At 48.6% G+C, this 17328-nt stretch overlaps 1 protein-coding gene and 1 long non-coding RNA gene across 5 annotated transcripts in view; both read left to right on the top strand.

The window, feature by feature from the left end:
* Positions 1-17328, top strand: part of MGMT (O-6-methylguanine-DNA methyltransferase) — a 291457-nt gene that overhangs the window by 222749 nt on the left and 51380 nt on the right. The gene's annotated exons all lie outside the window — the stretch shown is intronic.
* Positions 184-11243, top strand: LOC110744193. Its single transcript, XR_002524509.2, has 2 exons — positions 184-297; positions 5974-11243. It is a non-coding gene; the product is annotated as an uncharacterized LOC110744193 (long non-coding RNA).

Here is a 17328-nt window from a genome sequence, read left to right as displayed (position 1 = left end):
ATGACATACCACAGGCCTGTCCTCAGGATGCGGCCTCCGTCCTTGGTGGGCACAGCTGAGAGGAAATTCTGAGCTGCTCTGGGGTGGGGCTCTGTTGCACTCACCCTCCCATCTCCTTAGTCACTGGAACCCTGTGTCACAAATAGTAGATTCTCAGCAAGTGCGCCGAACCGAGGGGTAAGAACAACGTTTTTATTCCGTATCATCAAGGAGGGAACCTGGCACGCCTCCATCCTTTTAAGAGACACGGCTAGCATCAGACCTGAGGGACATCATCGTTTCCTTGCAGCTCAGAATGTACTTAAGTGTCATGTAATGGGTTTTCTGGTTATAGTTTTTTTTTAGAAAATGTGTTCTTTTTGATCCTTTTTTGTTTGTTTTTGAGACAGGGTCTCGCTCTGTCACCCAGGCTGGATGGAGTACAGTGGCAAGATCTCAGCTCACTGCAGCCTCAGCCTCCTGGGTAGCTGAGACGACAGGTGTGCACCACCATGCCCAGCTACTTTTTGTATTTTTTTTTTTTTTTAGAGATGGAGTTTAGCCGTGTTGCCCAGGTTTGTCTCAAATTCCTGGACTCAAGTTGTCCACCTGCCTCAGCCTCCCAACTGCTGGGATTACAGGTGTGTGCCACCGTGCGCCACCGTGCCCAGCCCAATCCTGTCCTTTGTTTCTTACAATAGTCACCAGAGTCATTTCTAGCTTTCACTTTGTCCCATAAAAATATTTCATTGAAAATGGCAAGCCATGGTGGTTTGCAGTGTTTCTAAGCTGAGGAGTTGAGCTCCACACCCAGCGGCAGCTCCGGTTTCTGGTTTGATTCAAGTGAGTTTTTTCAATCACATACATCAAAATTAGCAGGAAGGCATTTAGTCTTGAACATGGGGACCAAAAAGAGCTGGAGATAGTAGCTTGAGAATTGCAAATAATTATTTTTGATTCTGACTTTAATTCTTAAAAATGTTTTTCAAGAAGATAGTAGTGTGATGTAGCAGGTCCTTCAGTTAACACAAGCACACACCCTTTTTCTGTCGTCTTCTAGCTTGTTTTCTTGGTCGATTATGCCAGCTCTCACAAATATATGATGCTCCCAGGCAAAGGGCCATTTCTGTTGGAATTGTTGAGAAGATTCTTGGCTTAACTCTTGATCCAACTCTGATCAGCTTGGCCAAGACCTGCCTTGACAAGTTTGCTCTGAATTGCCTCATGCTGCTGTGTGGGGTTTCAAATCATTGGCTTCCCAGTGCTTTCTGGGCTAGACCAACAAAACAATGCCTGAGAAAAGAGAGATGATAGGCCGTGATAAATCTAAAACTGCGTAATACTGGAATTAACTGGGTTGGCCGTGTAGATGGCAAGATACTAAAATTGAGTCCTTATGTGCCAAAGTTGTAAACTCATTCAGATAGGCCCTAGGTCCATGAATGTTTGTTGTTGAATCCTAGGCTCTGGGTGGAACCTTAAGCTGAAAAACATGAAATTCCCCCTCTGTCCTTTGGGTCTTATTCAGACAGTCATTTCCTAGCTATTTCGAGTTTTGATCAGAACAGACATGCAGTAGAAGCCCAATCTAAAACACTGGCAGTTTGCATCACATATTTACTTCCATGTGTCTAAGTGGTTAAGTTGTAGAATTATGTCTTTTAGAGAATGGATGAAGAAGTCTAGGAGTACAATAGGCAACAGAATATAGCAAAATAGTTATATTTCGTCAATTTTAAAGTAAATTCCAAATCATTTTAAGTATATTCAGGAACACCTGTTTGCCCCCACCTTCCTTCATTTGATGTTTTCACTTATTCACTCATTAACAATTCATCAGTCTTTGCTGTTTGTTACGTGAGTGTGTACAAAAGGCACTGCGGTGTCCACTGCTGTGAGTAATATAGAGGTGTCCTAAGGTGTGGGCTTTACTTGTGGAAACCACAGGACCATACCCAGAGCATTTGGAGGTGCCATATGCTGCTTAAGGGTGGCACATGGAGGGGAGGCTGGGCTGCACGCACGCTGGTCCCGAGGTGACCCTCTGGCCGCAGGAGAGCTGGAAAGGTGCCAGCCGTGGGTGCCATGCACTTGTCTGAGGCCAGGATGGGGAGACCACATTCCAGGTGCGGGGATAGGAGGAGGAAAGTCCCAGGGGTGGGAAGGCCTGGAGGAAAAGGGGAGAAGTTCAGAGGGAGGCAAGTTGGCCAGATCAGCTGGAGCTTGGGATTCAGCCAGGAGAGAGCCTGAGCCCCAGGCCAGACTGCAGGGCTGTGCCCAGCACTGGATGCAGAATTTGGATCTAATTCTGAGTATGAGATGAAGACTCAGGGAGACTTGTGAGCAGGGTGGTGACAACCAGGCAGGATTTTAGGAAGGTTTATCTGGTTTTGGCAGGTTCTCTGGATGTGACTGGAGTGTGAAAAGGCCAGTTCAGAGGCTCTGGAGGTTGTTCAGAAGTGGCAACAAAAGGGAATGGAAATGAGAGATGTTGCAAAGCAGAAACCAGCTGGCATGGGGTGCAGGAGAACTTGAAGGCAGCAGCGGGAACTGGGAGCTGTTCCTGGCGTGCGGAGAAGGCTGACGTTGATGTTGCCTATGGAGTTGGAGGTGATGACCAGCCTCCAGGTGGCTGTTCTGGATAGGCAGCTGCACGGGGCAAGAGCCTCAGTGTGGCACAGCTGTGTCTGTCCCCTGCCAGTCCTCAGAAGGTGACACCTAACACCATCCCAGTCCACACAAAGCCTTGTCCAGTAGTCAGGGTGAGGTGAGTGGAAGCAAGAAGAGGAGCTGGCAACAGGACTTGGGAGAGGCAGAGAGCACAGCAGGCAGCTGGGCCCAGATGTCAGCCCCGGGCAGTGTCCTGAAGCAGCATGTGCACCTGGGCAGTGCAGGCACCTCAAGAAGAGGGTGTTAGCTCGGATAACTGGGGCTCCTGAGCAGCCTTTGAGAGGACAGGTTCCTTGGGGCTGTGGGTTTCAAATAACATCATTGAGGAGGGAGCAGAGAAGCTTGAAAATAAATGGGGGGGGGGGGGGCACAAAGAAGCCAGGCCTGGCAGTGGCACAGGTGTCAGGGGTTTCATGAAGGAGAAAAGGGTTTCATGTGGAGTGTGCCTGCCACATGGACACTGGAGTGAAGGTGCACCCTGAGGCAGCCCACAGTGAGGAATTCAAACGCAGGTGCCTGGGCTGGATCCTGCAGGGCCTGAGTTCTCTGTTCCTGGGGCGTCTTCATCTGAGGATTTGGGGTGTCCATGCTGTCTCCTGGTTGAAGGTATTAGAAGCCAGGTTGGAGAGGCCACCACTCAGGTGCTAAAGTCAAAGCTCTAGATTTTGGTGCCTGCTACTTAGCTGCATGGCCTTGGGAGTTATTAACTCTTCTGCACTTTGGTTTTTCTCATTAATCAAACCAGAATCCAGATACTCACCACCTACCTTGTTATGGGGGTGGTACACATGGGGCACCGAGTATAGTGCCCAGCACACAGTGGGTGCTCAGGGGATGGCAGCTGCCATGATTTAAGAGACTGAATTGTTTGATACCACCCAAATATACAGTCTGGGGTGGTTGTAAGTAGAATTAGCAGAGATGATACAGAGTCGGAGTTGAATTAGGGTTTGAAGAAGGGCTTAGGTCTGGAGCGTTACAGGTGGGAGGACCAGTAGAGAGTGGTCAGGACTCAGGAATGACAGGACCCACATGGAGAGCCTGAGCGGTGGCTTCCAGGCAGAGAAGAAAAGCTCGGGGCAGTATAAGTCCAGACCAGGGGCCCATCAGGCGACTTCTATGCAGGGTCACGTGGTAAAGAATTATCTCAGGCTTAGCAGGCTAGAAAATCTCTGTTGTAGCTACTCAGCTCTGTTGCTTTCTGAGTAAACAAATGGGTGTGCCTGTGTTCCAATAAAACTTTATTTACAAAAACAGATGGTGGGCCAGGTTTGGGTCATGGAGGCATGCTGACTGTGGACACCTTGAAAATCCCGTGTGGCAACAGATGTGAGCTGAGTGGTGATGTGGAATGCCCCATCATTGAGGGATGGGGACGCAAGGGCAGCAAGGAGGTGGCATGGGCCCAGCGTGGCCATCCATCTGGGGCCTCAGCTGCAGGCTGAGTGGAAGGAAGGGGAAAGCAGCTCAGAGTGCATTCTGAGGGTCCAACTGGCCTATAAGTGACAAACTGAGGTCACTTCACATGTACATGGAGGGGGACAGGCTATCTTTGGAGCAGTGTCCATGCAAGCCTGCCTGGAGGGAGCTGCCACCCTCAGCTGCAGCCCCAGACCTCACGGTTGCTCTCGTCCATCATTCCCAGTGTGGGCAGTGACGCAGCGCCACTGTAAGTTCTGTAGAGTGAACACCACTCGCTGGCAGACCCCAACAGGGCAAGGAGTGAGTTTCACCCAGTCCTTACCCAAAAAAGTCCACGAATGTGCTTCTAGTGCAGTATTAACACATGGTGGAAAATGGAATTGCCTAGAGGGTTTTAATCTCTGATGGATTATTCTTGTACCTGTACCTGACTGATGCTCTCGTAAGTCCATATTAACCAATCTGGGGCCACAGGAAAGGGAGGACCGATGCAAATACAAACACATGGAGGATTTCCAGGCATCCATGAGGTCTAGGAGACTTGTCCAAGACGTGTTTTCATTGCAGTTAACATTTTTAAGATGCATTACAAAGTCAGCGTCACTTCTGTAATATTAATTTGCAATTGAAAGGTATTTTATTATAAGTCTCCTTTTTCAAGTTCTTGTTTCTCAAACTGGAATTTTCTTGAGCATCTAAGAATCCTTTCCTTTCAAAAGATCCCCAAGGTACCCCGGTCTAAGCTAAGAAGTGTTCAGTGTTGGCCGGAAGCAGAACTCCAGTTCTCGCAGGATGTGGGCTGTGGCAGGGCGTGCATGTCCAGGCAGCAGGTGGAGGCTTCTCTTGGTCAGTGTGTCTATGCTCAGCGGAGGCCTGACTGGGGAAACGGGTAGCAGTTTGAGACCAGAGCTTAAAAGAGAGGGAGAGGCCGGGCATGGTGGCTCACGCCTGTAATCCCAGCACTTTGGGAGGCTGAGGCAGGCGGATCACAAGGTCAGGAATTCGAGACTAGCCTGACCAACATGGTGAAACCCCATGTCTACTAAAAATACAAAAATTAGCAGAGTGTGGTGGCGCGTGCCTGTAATCCCAGCTACTCAGAAAGCTAAGGCAGGAGAATCACTTGAACCCAGAAGGTGGAGGTTGCAGTGAGCCGACATCATGCCACACTGCACTGCAGCCTGGGCGACAAGAACGAGACTCCATCTCAAAAAATAAAAATAAAAAAGAGGTGAGACTCCAAAAGTGCCGACAGTTCCCATGGGCAGGTGACTCAGAATGAGGTGGCCCGAGGCCCACAATCTGTCCTTGGGGACTGGATGGCTCCCATGTCCAGTCAGCAGGGAGAGGACGTGCTGGCTGGCAAGATGGGGTGGGGGAAGCCCAGGGCGTCAGGTGCCACAGAAGTAAAGCTAGTTGCCTTAGTCGAATGGCGCTTTTGAGTTCCCAGAAGCTCTTCTCAGTGGGAAGCTCCCTGTCTTTCACCTCTGCTCTTCTGAGCTACCAGCTGAAGAGTTTGGGGGTGAAATGAAGGTATAGGGCTTCTGGCAACACTACCCCTGGCTCCGGGGTTTGCATGCCAGGGCTTCTTCCTTGTCCTGGCTGTCAGAGAACGCCTGGAAATAAATGCTGCATTGTTTTTGCCAGAAAATCCTGACACCACCTCCTTCCTTCCCCTGGGAGGGCTGAGACCTGGTCTAGGCATGGAGCTCACGGTCCACAGACCTGCCCGCCTGCAGCATGACAGCCTCCCAGAGGGCTGTATTGATTTTTGAAGAGGAGGAAAAAGGCATACAAAATTGGACTTGCCAGCCTGCTTTGAGTAGAAATTGGTGCTTCCTAAAGGGAATCTTAATTGGCTGACTTCGCAGCTAAAATGTTCCCCCCACCTTCCCTTCTCAGAACTCTCCAGCCCCCCTGTTTGTTCTTGTGAGACTTTTCCCAGCCCCAGTTACTTTTCTTTCCTGCTTTGGAACATAATTGGATTCTTCGCTGGGTAGAGTTTTGCTTGGAAGACCTGAGGGTGTAGCTAAACCAAGTTTGAGCACCCTGGAAGGAAGACAGAAGATGCCGGGAGACCAGCCAGCTCAAAGGAGAAAGGGAGGGGGACAGCATCTGAACTCTGGCCTCCAGCATGATTTCATCCTTTAAACTGAAAACCCTGAATTTCAGTGCCAGTGACGATACTTGTTGAAAAAGTACAAATGTTTTCTGCTTCTTGTAATCTACTTCTTGCAGATATTAGTACTCTGGAAAAAAGATTTATTTTAATAATGTGAGTTTTAGATTTTTTTCTGTAGTTAACGTTGTTTTATTACTCTATATCCTTGCCAGAAAGCGTGTTTTAAGAGTTTCAATTCAAAATTAAATATGACCTCAGTGTTTTAAAATACAATTATATTAACTGTCCATTTAATAGTTGCTGAGGATTTTTTTGGCCACTGATGGATAGTCAATATACTTGTCTGAGATTAAATTCGGTATTCTCAACTCTGCTAACCAGCTAACGTGTTCCAGCTGCAGCAGTCAACAGGAAAAACAAGGGCTTTCTATGAAGCGAGCTGGAGAAAGTTGTTCCCAGATAAAATTGCAGTGCTATCTTATAAGCTGTGCTTTTCTTTTAAAAACTCCACTGTGTTTGATAATAGGGAGCTATCTATTATTTATTTAGAACTGTACAAACCAATTTACAAGACAGGTAATTTAGTGGCAGAATTATTTATTAATGAGCCCAGCATACAAGTTAATGGGACTGAGCCCCGTGGAGGTCAGTCCTCATATAATCCATGCCTTTTGGAAAAAAGCATTGTCTTCAGAACATTAGTTATTATTGTTAAATTTAAATTACGATATACTCTCTTGCTAAGACAAAAAATAATTTGTTCTGAATTGCATGGTGACAGAGTTAGCCTGTAAGCTGCGTGGAGATGAATTGTGTCCATTAGGGGTAGGTACGTCTTAGCCCTGTTAGCACCAAAAGTGTTATTTCTCATCGCATTGGCTCACAGGAGAAAGCAAGCCTGTTCCTTAATAGAGACGACAAATCAGAAACCGCTGCCTGCCTGGGAGATGGAACAGTCGTGTGGGCGAGGAGCCCAGAGGGCGGGCGTGGCTTCCCGAGCCCTGGTACAGCCTGCAGGCCTCGTCAGGTGTTTTGCGTCTGGGGTACTCTGCCCTTTGCACATCCAGTGGATGTGGGAGGGGCGGGCTGTTCCATGTGACAGCATGTGGGCTTGTCATGACCAGGGGTGACCACTGGCTTCCGTTTCCCAGGAGTGGCTTTGTCCTTGTGATCTGACAGTAGGTTTCTAGTAGATGAGAAGACATGCCTACAGACAGGGCCTGCTGGTGCTGGTGTCTGCTGTTGTGTCACCGGGGGGAGGCAAGGTTTTCCTCACTGGGACCTCTTCACTCCCCCTTTATTAATGACCCCCTGGCTCCTCCTCCAAAGGCCCAGAAGCCTAGAGGAGAAATGAGGGTACAGCATAGATGCCTTAGTGGAACGAGTGGAGCTGCTGGAACTCAACAGACTATTTATAGTTACAGCATGAAGGTGGCGCTTGAAGGATTTGCTGCTTCATTTCATTTTTCTCATTGCATCTCATCATGAAGTCGATTGCCTTATATCGGGGGTGGAGAATGGAGCAGACACAGAGGAGAACCCACCAAGTTCTGTGTCTGCAAACCTGCAGCATTTCCGGGTTCTGACTGCAGAGTCCTATCAAAGTCAGCAAAATTGGAAGTGATGCCCATTTCCTGGGCTTTCACAAACTTTGTTATTCTGCAGTCTACTACAGAATCCGAAAAGGCAGAGAAATGTAGCTTTCACTGTTTAGAAAATCTTTGTGAGTTTTTCTTCTCCCTAGGGAATAGTTTTTAGCAAATTATTCATTGGAAAAATGAAATCTGAAATGTAGGTGTTTTTCAGTGCACGTGCTACAGAGGAACCTCAGCACCCTTGTGTCTTGCTTACCCATTGGGCAGGAATTGAGCACTGGGAGTGTGCTGGGTAGGACCCCAGGGCTGGAGGCAGAGTCAGGACCAGCCCCAGAATGGTGCGTGGTTGTTTGTCCCGGGGCTCACTGGAACAGCCCTCCTGGGGAGCCTTCCATTGGACTTGTTTATGCAGCCCAGTCCACACCTCACCTGTGCGTTTGTCAAGCCATTGAGTGCAGTGCTGTGGCCTGAATCATTCCGGGCCTTGCTTCTGGAGGGTTGACAGTAGGGGACACGGCAGGCCGGGGGCATTCTGGGACCCAGGCCTCCTGCCTATGTGGGATACTGATGTGTGTTGTGTGGACAGGTCACTGATGTGTTTCAGTGTAAATCTGACCTTCCTTTAAGAGCAACTGGGCAGCTGTCTAGGAGCTTCAGCCTCTATGATGGGACACCTAGTCTCTCTTTCTGGAAGCTTCTAGAGTGTAAGAGAAAGTAGGTTGGATATTCACGTTCCCATTGTCTTTGAATAATGGAACAGTGGGCCTGGATTGTCATCCTGTGGATTGGGGAAGAGATCATAGAGATCCTAGAAGTCACCTTAAAGTAAAAGAGAGTAAATCCAAATGCTATTCTATGTAGACTATATGCCATCAAGTACAGAGCATGTGGGCATGTAGACTTGTCGTGATGAGGAAACTGGCTTCCGTTTCAAAGAGGAGAGCCGGAGTCCTCCAAATCCATGGAGATGCTCCAGTCTAAAGCCTTTGGAGTCAGGCTTTCATTCCATCCTGGGTCTTCCCTTATGAGTTTGGTAAGTTGTTATTACATAACCTCGGGACCTCAGTTTCCTGTTTTAGAAATAGAGATAATAGTACCTCCCCCAAGGGTCTTTGGGAGGAATAAGTAGAACAGCTTGTAATGGCATGCCTGGCATGTGTTAGGCACTCAGTAAACAGCAGCTGTGCAGTGTTGTGCGAGAGCTTACCTCGAGCTGTTTTCCTAGAGTGCGTTGATCCTCAACCGTGTTCATGTAGCCCTGCCCAAGGTGCCATATTGTGTAATGGAGATGTGACATCGAGGCGCCTTGTCGCCTGGGACTTCTGGAGTCAGCCGCCTGGCCTGTGGCTGACCTTGGCTGTGTTCCTGAGAGAGTGGGGATATGAAATTGCATGACACAGTCAGTCATCTTGTGCCCGTCTCATCTACTCTCCTGATGGTTCAGTTCTTCTCTGCCCCTAAATTCTTACGTCCCAGAGCAGACTCTTGGTTGAGACGCAGGTGCTTTTCTCAGGTGTCACTGGAAAACTCCAGTGACACCAAGCAGTCAGTAACCTGTAGTGACCACCTGCACTGTCATCCTCTCTTGTGGACGTGGACATTGACTCTCCATGTCTGGCCTGTGCAGGAAGGAGTGAGTCCTCTCTTTCTCTCTCCAGAGCCTGCAGGGGCACCCACCCTCAGCTGGGCAGGGCAAGGCCAGGACAGAGGTTTTGAGGGCATCCAAAGAGGAAACTGCAAGGTGTGCAGGTTGGCCCAGCAGAGAGAGACCAGAATGCAGAGGGTGCTCAGGGCAGGCGGCTGCTGCTCTGGGCTGTGTGTGTCGTAGCGTTAGCACGGCAGACACGAGCGGTTGACCAGATGCCCCATTAGAGGCCCATGTCTGGGCATGCGGTGTTGATCTCTGTGTATAGATTGATGTGGCTTCTTCTCAAGGTCTGGGGAAGATAGATGTTGAATAATGCACAGTTGCCTAGCCTCAAAGATCCTTTGAGAAATAGCTACCCTGTGCAAGTTTCAACCATTTGTTTAGACTAATGGAATGACTCTAAAAGTTTATATCTTTACAGATGTACAAGCGCTTTATTTATAAGAAACTAATTTAAGCTGGGAAAGAAGAATGTGCCTCTCGTGTGTGTGTAAAACATTAGGAAGCAGCTCTGTTCACTGCCGTGGTGGTGGAAGGCACGTGCAACACAGACATAAGGCTATTTGAACTCTTTATTTGCCACATTTACAATATTAATAATAGCGTTTCTAGAAGTTGTCACATCAAGTAAAAGATCTTCATTCCAGGCTGTCTTTGGGGGCCAAATTGAGACTGGATGCATGCATTTAATAAATTGTAGTCTCACGTAGTCATTTTTGTAAATAATTAGTTTCAGTGAAAGAATAAGTTAGCATATTGTATGCATCTAATGTTGCAAATGTACATACAGCAAACTTTGCTATTAATCAACAGTCAAGCACCGCAAGTGGGGTCTCATACATAATGAATTGTGCTTAAGCCTCATGGGCTTCTTGATAGAAAAATAAAAGAAAACACAAGTGCAGTAAGCTTTTGAATAAAATTTAACTAGATTGCTCTGCATCCTGTAATTGTTTTGGAATCTTTAGGGACCTGATCATTCATCTATAGTTTTGGGGTGTTTTTATCTTCATCTGTCAAATAGTAGAGACTTTTAATGATATGTTAAAATGTTGATAAAATACAATTTTCCTTTTAATGATTTGAACATTTAGGGGGAAAAGTAAATAGGCTTTTTAAGGCTTTCTGGTCTGCCAAGTATACTATTCAGGTTGTCTTTTTAAAATATTTTTATTATTTAATGCATTTTTAAGAATTATTTTTAAAAAGAAAACTATGTATTGTTCTGATGGGGAAGAGTTGAAAATTTACATAAAGTTTCCTCTGTATTTTTGGTGGGTGTTTTAAAATGCTATAGTAAATACCTTTGTGGTATTGTTTAGGATCTGACATTAATTTGGGCCCCAAATATTGAGGGCATAGGATGCCCGTTAAAAATTGGTATCCAGTTTTAGCAAGATACCTATGGCCACCCAGAAAGTAACTTGGAGCCTAACTTAATTTTAAATGGCCTCTTTCTCCTCCTCACATTATTGATGTTGGTACATGAACCCTTTGGTGGCCTATGATAGGATCATAAACATAGGATTCATTTTGGGATAGGGTTGAAGGCATAAAAGCAAGGAATGAGATTTATGTCTATCTTTATTATGAACCACACAGTAAAAGTGCGGTAAAGATTTGCCGACTTGACAGCCAGAGCTCCTCACAGCCCTCCTGCAGGCACTCACGGAACACTGCCTGCTCCGGGAAGACCTCCTGTTTTCTTCTGCAGTAGAAATGGGCTGTGCTCATCACTTACTTCCCTGTCTTATACGATCTCCTTTTATACAGAATGCATCTTTAAAATAGGCCCTACAACCAAACACGTAACAGTCAAGCATCTTTAAAATAGGCCCTACAACCAAACACGTAACAGTCAATCAGTAGACTCACCTCACCTGTGATGAGTGGGAGGCCCTCTTGTACCAGACAGTTGAAAAAAAAAAAATACATTACTCATACCTGTCATTGTTTATTACATGAACTTAAGTGTATTGTTGATGTTTCGTGCGTGTTTATTCACTTTTTCCTGTCATAGTTGAACACATCTTGTTCTTGGGGGTGCGTGAGAAATCAGTGGAGTAGCACGTGAATCACTGAGGACGGCCCACAGTGTGCAGTCAGTGCCATTGTCATCATCGTCATTAGCAACGGCAGCTCAAGACCAGTGAGGCCGCGGTTGTGTCTGTCATGAACCCATTGGCGTGCCGTTTGTTTTTTATCTTTGCCGCAGTTGCACTGTTGAGATCCATGTTTCCTACTACTAACATCAGCATTTTTAATTTTTCCTGTTTCTAGTCAGTTTCCTAAAATAACTATAGAATATTCAAATAATTGCATGCACTTTGTCAAACGTACATGGTCATAGTGCCCAAACAGTTGCTGGCCACCAGGCAGAGCCACGGAGCAGTCACTGCCATGTTCCTTCCCAGCTGCCTCGGGGCCTCCATGAAACATCAGGGCCATTGGAAGGCGGAAGTGCTGTTTCTGATGTTGACCTGTGTGTTTGACCTTCACCTTCTCTTCCTGCGCAGTCGGCTGTCAACTCCAGAGGAAGGGACAGCCCTGAGTCAGTATTCTAACCACTAACCGCATGCATTTCAGATCCTCGGTAAATGCTTGAATGAAATTAAGCCACTGCATTTGTCTGAAATATAGAGTCAAAAGGTTTTATTCAGCCTCCTGTTTAAAATAAAATAATCTTTATTGAGAGCAGGTAGCATAGTTTATTTCTTTTCTTCAATCTTACCCCTGAAAGAAAACATCTGAGCTTTAGCAGGAAGCTATAATTGAATGCAGGACAAATCCATCAAACACAAGACACTCTGCTAGAGATCTTCTAAATGGGACATAATTGTGCATTTACCAGTGATATTTAGCAAAAGTCTCCATGTAGCATGGATAATCTTTGGCTGAAGGCATGTTCCTACGTGAGCCCCGGAGTCTGCTGCTCTGCCCTCTAGTCCTGAAGGTTCTGGAAGCCAGAGGAGGTGGGTGCTCGCTAGCTGGGCTTGGGAAATATTGCTCATCACCTGAGCGTCCAAAGTGCTGTGTGTGGCGAGGCCACTAAAAGCTTTTCAGGTACCCGCGGGTTTCCGTGCAGCCTTCTTCAAAGCCTCGTGGAAGCCTTGTATCCAAGCTCGGCGCCTTGCCAGATTCCAGAGGAACTCAGAGGAGCAACTGCCTTTGGAACAAACTCCTTGGGTGACCCTCCAGGGTCATCCGATAGCATTCCCAAACCATAAGATGAAAATGTTGTCCGTGGAGAGAGAGAGGAGGTGTTTGGGTCGCAGGAGAGGCAGAGGGTACACAGCACACCCCGTCTGGAGTGTCCTGTGGTCAGCCCGATGGAGCCTCAGATGTGAGGAACTCATGAAGGACTCTTGGCCGATTTTCTGATATCAAATAGGATTCAAGCCAAATACATCACGTGTTAATGTCTCTGGGGAGTAGAATTCATTCAGAAATGGACATTTAGTGATTCTCTACTGCCAGTGGAATCTTAAGGCACCGAAAAATCTGAATACTCAAATCTCCCAGCTGGCTGGTGGAGTTTTAGAGCGTTGAGCACTCTGAACTGGGCAGAGCTGGAAGCTGTGGTACCAGGAACACACTCTTTCTGCTTTCTGTTTTCCTCGTGCTGAGCTGGGCTGATATCAAGACTCCTGGGGCACTTGCTTCCTCTACCCTTTGTCTGTGGCCAGGCGGGATTCCCACACGGTCAAAGGAAGCCTGTGTCCAGCAGGGGCCATGTGCCTTCCATTTCTCTCATCTCCCCCAGCTCCGCTGTGCCTCAGGTGGGCCACTGCCACTGTACCTTCATGTTCTTGATAATATCAGTGTCTGGAAAGGAAGCTTCATGCAGGTAGGGAGGACACTTTTCCCTGGAATAGCTCCTGTGCCCATATGTTATGAGTTTGTGCTGGAACGTTCTGACCACCTTTCTGTGCCCTGGTTTGGGTTGAAGGGAAGGAGATTTAAATCAAATCTGCAAGGCAGTTCATCACTGGGACATTGTTTTTCCAAGCCAGGGAAGGGGAATGGGTTGGGGCAGCTTCCCACAGGCGGCAGCTCCGGGAGAATATCACCAGGGCCTTCCAGTCTGCTGAGGCTCTGGGAGCTTCCACCCAGGGCAGGTCAGTGTCGTCCGGTTTGGTTTTAAGGAACCCCTGGCATTGCCAACAGTTGTGTTTTTCTTAAAGAAATCCTTGAGCCAGGGCCACGTGGCTCTGGCTTTGCTGTGTTAAGGTGCCCAACGCCCTGTTGTCCCGTGTACACATGCCCAGCAAAGCTGTGCGTCTTTTTCACCCACCAGCCACCATCTTCTCATGCCAAGTCAAAGAAAGTGAAAGGCACCAGTGTCATGATATTTGCCTCGGGATTATTCTGTGGGTGACACGTGATGTCCTGGGAGAGGCCTAGGGGAGGCGTGACTCTGATGTGCTCTGAGCGTTTCCCCACCCATGCTGGGAGAGGGTCTTGTCTCCTGCAGGGTTCAAGGGGTGGGACAGAAAGGGGCTGAGGTGCCAGATGAGAGTCTCCAGCTGGCGTCTTGAGCTGGAGTCCGTGGCAGCACCCAGAGCTGCAGGATTTGGGCTCCTGAGCAAAGGTGCTCCCCTGGCGAGGATGGGGCGGACCACAGGGCCAGCATTTCAGTGGTGGGTGAGTTGCAGGTCCCCTGGGGAAGACTGGGACGTGGGATTTCCATGCGCGTGGGCTGCGGAGCCCGTAATTATTGGCGTTTCAGGGTTCGCCAGCGGGGAAGCCCGAGGAACTCCCCCGTGATAAGTGCCGCCGTGAGAGAGGCCGTCACCCCCAGCTCTTCCAGGGCCGAGCGCGGCAGGATGGAGGAGAGGGCAGGGCAGGAGAATAAATTTCATTTTACTGTAGAAATGGAAATTTGTGTCATGGCTTTAAAAATCTGGTTTTATGTGTGTGTTTAATGCCATTCATTTTAAATGTAGTATCATAAATCCTTACTTCAGAATCAAAGCTGTTTAATTACATTTCACCCATGAATAGTTACCTAATGCCAATAGAGAAAGAGTTAAAAAAGAGAACTACAGAGTAAATCAGAGGTTGAGATCTTTAGCACAAGCATAAAAAATCAATTTAAGATGAATTTTATTACTATAAAAATTCTTCAAATATCCTTTTAAGAGTGGGAAATGCTAGGAAAGCCAGCTCACATTTCAATTCCCTCAGCAGCACGAGAGAAGGATGCCCGCGTGGGCAGAGCCTTGCAGTGCTGGAGCGCACCCCATTTTGCTCAGGGGTGCTGAGGAGGGAACCCTCACTCTGGAGTCTGAGCAGTTGCTGGGGGCACAGAAGCTCCCAGCTCTTGTGGTAGAATGCCCCCTCTCCCACAGCGTACCCTCGCTTCCCTGAGAGACCCCATCTGCAGGGTGTGATGGCCGGCCAGACCCCTCTAGTTCTGGAGCCTAACCCTGACCTTGAGGTGCTTGCTTTGCCAACCAGTCCCACATCCCAGTCTTCCCCGGGGTCCCTGCAACTCACCCACCACTGAAATGGCAGCCCCTGTGCTCCGCCCCATCCTCGCCGGGGGAGCACCTTTTCTTGGGAGCCCAAATCCTGCAGCCCCAGGTGCCACCACGGATGCCAGCTCACGACGTCAGCGGAGGTAATGCAGGAGAAAAGACCCTCACCCAGCGCCTCAGCCCCTTCCTGTCCCATCCCTCAAACCCTGCAGGAGACGTTGGCTGAGCTCTCGCTGCAGAAGGTGCCAGGCCCAGGTGGCTTGATCAGGGGTCTTGTTTCCCCAGTTGAAGGTTGGGGTACATGGGCCCCATCACGCTTGCTCTTCCTGTCTGGACAGTGGTGGTTGACAGCTCTTTGTCACTCAGGAGGGAGCTGGGACTAACCCTCCCTGCACGCTGCTTCCACCCCTCTGTTCTGCCGCCTTCCCCGGGGATCAGGACAGCAAAGCACATTACATATTTCTCCATCTTTCTTCTTAGATATCATCAGTACCCTGTTTATTCAGTTAGCAAGGAGCGGAGCATGAATCGAATGATTGAAGATGTGTCTCTGAAATTGAATAATATTTAAGCCAAGCAGAAGTTCTCCTTTCCATGGCCAGACCTCACTAAGCGGGAAGCAAATCGGGGCAGTGAGAAGACAGCACTTCCATGCCCCAAGGGAACTCGGAGAGAGGCCATTTGGTTGCCCTGCTCGGCAAGCCAGTTCTCTGCCTGCAGAGTGAGCCCGGTTTCCCCGGGGCCTCTTTGTGATGGCGGCCGATAAGGGTTTCCAGGCAGTGGCCTGGGCTGTGGAGACCTCAGCCTGTGTATTGAGGGTACTGGGCTGAACGAGGGCCCTGTCTGCATGAGTTCCCTCAGGCAGGGGTCTGGATAAGGTGGCAGCTTAGAGAAGGCCAGGGCCTGTTCTGTCTGGCCGCAGTGTTCATGGGGTCAGCCATGAACTGTAGCCAGCTCTGCTGGGCTTAGTTCTCAGGCCCAACTGCTGGTCTCAATTGTCTGTGGCTGCCGGTCATCCTAGTGAGCTTCCTTCTTTTTCCCTTCATTCTCTGGCTCCTTCCTTAAAGTTGTCAATATCTGCGTGCTTGGAAACCTCTGACCACCCTCCTGTTCCACTGTGAAAAACAGTGTACGGGGACCCCTATGTGCGTCTCACCCGAAGAGGTCCATTTTTAGAAAGACCCAAGGATCTCGGCAGAGACTTTTACACCCACAAACCACTCCAGCCCAGAGACCCAGCCTCCAGGACAGGACAGCGTGTGAGGCTGGCCCGAGGTCTTCCATCACTGCGCCTGCTGTCAGATGACATGCACATTTCTGCACCTGCAGGACCTCAAAGCGAAGTAACCCTGGACACATCCTTCACTGGGATGTGTCCCCCACTTCCTCCCAGCAATGGAAGGAAAGCACAACTCCACACGAAAATAACAACACAGGTGCAGCTCTGTGCCTCCCTGTAGCTTCTCCCTGCCGCCCCGTGGGCTTGGCCATGGTGTCACCACACGCTGTAGGTGTCGCAGACGCAGGCCCACGGCCGTGTGTGCCCCTCGGCATGTCTGCTGTCTTCTGGGAAGGTGGAAATGCCATCACAGGCACTTACTCAGGCAGAAGCTCTGGAACTTTAGATCCCAGCTTCTCCATTTTTAATTGTCTCTTGTTAAAATGTGAGTATCCCAGATGGAATGCAAACGAGGTTCCTGCTGCTGAGGCCCTGGTTTCTTTTCTGAATGGAAGTGCCAGGGTATTTCCGCCCACAGTACACTTTAAGCCAAAGTAATTTGTATCATCTTTAACACAAGCCCAATACACGAAAGGCTGTGTTTGTTTAACTAGACGTGTAAGCTATGGTTATCTTTATTTCCACTTTAACTGCATAAGAGAGTAAACCTTTTTAACTATAAGGAAGGTGTTCGGCTTCCTTTTATCTCTTGCCTCATTATGTACTTTTGACTTTATTCAGATTTGTACAAGCTTGGTTTTTACCTCACAGGAAAAGCAAGAACTAATCGCTCCAGAGATCATCTGAGCTCTTCGTGTGAAGGTGTTTTAAGAAGTTGTGACTGTATCTTCTTTTCTAAAACAGCCTCCAATTCTGTGATACTAAGTGAAATGCCGGTTGTTTGCAGCTCCGGGGCTGGCTCTGTTGCCTCCTCTCCATGGACCAGCCATGTCCACCCTTGTGTGGATAGTTGGGATGGTGCTCTTGGCTGCATTGGCCGCCTGTGCTGGGCTGCACGTCCAGGCAAATGCAGCCTTCATTGGGAGCCTCCCAGAGCAGCATGCGTGTGTCAAGGAGAAGCATTTTGTAGATCTCAGCGCACAGCCCCCGAGGCAGCCCAGGAAGGAAGGGTGAAGGGCCCGTGGGAGCTGTGCGTCCGCAGCCTCCACAGTGCAGTGATGCTCCCCACCTTT

The sequence above is a fragment of the Papio anubis genome, chromosome 11 (assembly GCF_008728515.1).
Source record: "Papio anubis isolate 15944 chromosome 11, Panubis1.0, whole genome shotgun sequence".
NCBI classification, from domain to species: Eukaryota; Metazoa; Chordata; class Mammalia; order Primates; family Cercopithecidae; genus Papio; species Papio anubis.
Note: the sequence above shows the minus strand (reverse complement) of the source record. Positions and strands in the feature narration are given on the sequence as shown.